Source organism: Propithecus coquereli, unplaced genomic scaffold (genome assembly GCF_000956105.1).
Source record: "Propithecus coquereli isolate 6110/MARCELLA unplaced genomic scaffold, Pcoq_1.0 Scaffold405, whole genome shotgun sequence".
NCBI classification, from domain to species: Eukaryota; Metazoa; Chordata; class Mammalia; order Primates; family Indriidae; genus Propithecus; species Propithecus coquereli.
Genome location: NW_012149786.1, coordinates 701,835 through 704,183, shown reverse-complemented (window position 1 = coordinate 704,183; position 2,349 = coordinate 701,835).

The window sequence follows — 2,349 nt, the reverse complement described above, 5'->3', positions numbered from 1 at the left end:
CGTGAAGAGTGATGCTGTCACTGTACCCGTCAGTGGGGCACTAGACGTCGTAGAGTGAGCATGTATACTGTGTGGCCACTGCATTCTAAATGACTGAGAGAGTAAAGCAGCTAATCGGCACCAAATTTTGCATTAAGCTTGAACATTTCTTTGCTGGGAAGGACGCTGAGAAAACTATGTGAGGACCCAAAGTGCTACTTTGAAGGGGACCAAGGGGTCATCGTCCTATGTACAATGTTTCCTATATTTTGTATCTTCTTCAATAAATGTCTCTATTTTTCTTATTATATGGCTGGATACTTTCCGAACAGACATCATATAATAATGTAATATATTATAACAGGCTAATATAATTAAGAGAAATCAGGACAGGAAGGAAGTTTGAAGCTGAGCACTTCTTTTTACTAGAACTGCCACAGAAGACATCTCTAAAGTGACAACTGAATTTGTATGCATTCATTTATTTATGAAACACATACTGTAGCATAGAAAGTTTGGTAAGCACATGCCAATATGTGTGAATGAGTAAACAAAGATCCCTACCATCACTACCTTCTAGGAATGGTGGAAGGAGAATGAAAAATCTGACCAAGTAAACATAATAGATAATGAATATGAGAGAGTGTGATATGTGCCATAGGAAAGGTGATGCAGATACGTGACATCCTAGGAGCTGGTAGAAAATTGTTATTTAAATAAGGTAATCAGGCATAACACTCGCACCGACCCATGTCAGCCAGGCCCGGCGAGAGCCCCACTGCGCCTGCGTTCTGCATCCCCTGGGGCGGAAGTGCAGCTTTCACATCCGGGGCGAGCAGGGGCACTGGGAAATTCCTAGGGTGAGGAAGTGGTTCCTGTTGCTTGGCCTTAGGACGGGAAAGTGAGGGCCAGAAAAGCCTGGTAAGTGGCCTCCAGAGAATGGAAAATAATAGCAAATAAGATCCACCAAACACCTGGGTGCGCAGCTTTGCTGCGGACCCGCATTTGCCTTTACTTGTCCGTGGGATAACCTGCAACGCAGCACGCCCCAAGCTGGATTCATACTCTGCGCGTCAGGCTTGTGATTCCCCTAAGGGTCTTTCTCTGTGTAAGGGCCTACACGTCAGAACAATTGTCAAGTGTCAGAGGTTGGACTGTCTGCATGCTTCTTGTTATTTTGACCCTTCTCCTCCATTTGCATGGCCACCGCCTTGGTTCATGTGTTCGTCATTCATGGAGCTAAAATAAAGTTTAATAATAGCATATTCTCTGGCCCTGCCTGGTATTGCTCCAGGAGAAGATCCTGGTTTGCAGGTCCTGAAGTTTATACCAGTTTAGGATCCTCATTTAGGAAACAAATAAAAAATCATGAATATGCAAAAAAATAAATAAATAAGGTAATCAGAGAGGCCCATTGAGAAGACAATATTTAAGCAAAGACTTGAAGGAAGTAAGAGATCTAGCCGTGAGATAGATATTTTGGGTAAGAGTATTCCTGGAAGAGGCCACATCTAATGCAAAGTCTTGGGGTAGTTTGCTTGGGGACTGTCAGAAATAGCAAAGAGACCAGTATGTCTGGAGCAGAGTTGGTGAAGGGACAAGTAGTATGAGATGGTTGCAGAGAGGCAATGGGAATCCAGGCCATGTGGCACCTTATAGAACATTGTAAGATCTCCGGGTATGGTTTTGAATGGTAAGTCTGTGACTGTGTGTCAACCTATTTTTGCTTCACAAGTCAGCACTGCTTTGTTTGGGAGGAAACAAAGTTTGAGAGCAGTTAGGTGTACCTGCTCAGAATGAAACCCTCTTCCTTTTCTCTCAGCCTCTAAAAAACTTCCACCCTAAAGCCCTATCCACTTACCTTCCCAGCACACACATACCTATGTGCATTCTCGGTAGAGATAACCATTTGTGGAAGTCAATGGTTCACTACCTTGGCTGAGACTCAGAATCACTGGCATAGCTTATTAATTGCACACATGTCAAAGGTCCACTTGTGTGAATCTGATTCAGAGCTAGGTTAACACCTGGGTCTTTCTTTTGATTTAAAACCTTAAAAAGATGACTCTGATGGGCTGTCACATATAGGTTTCACTGCTCTAGATCCCAGTTACTTAGTGTGTGATTTATGGTCCAGCAATATTATCTAATAGCATCACTTGGAAACTTGTTAGAAATGCAGAATGTTAGACTTCGTCAGAGAACTATGGAATTAGAATCTATATTTCAACAAACTCCTCACCTGATTTGTACGCACATTCAAGTTTGAGATACATTTCTCTACATCATTAATTCTTTTACACTCAGTCTGGATATGTCCAATAGTTCAAATCTGTTCTGAAAGTAAATACAAACCAAGGAAACAAAATA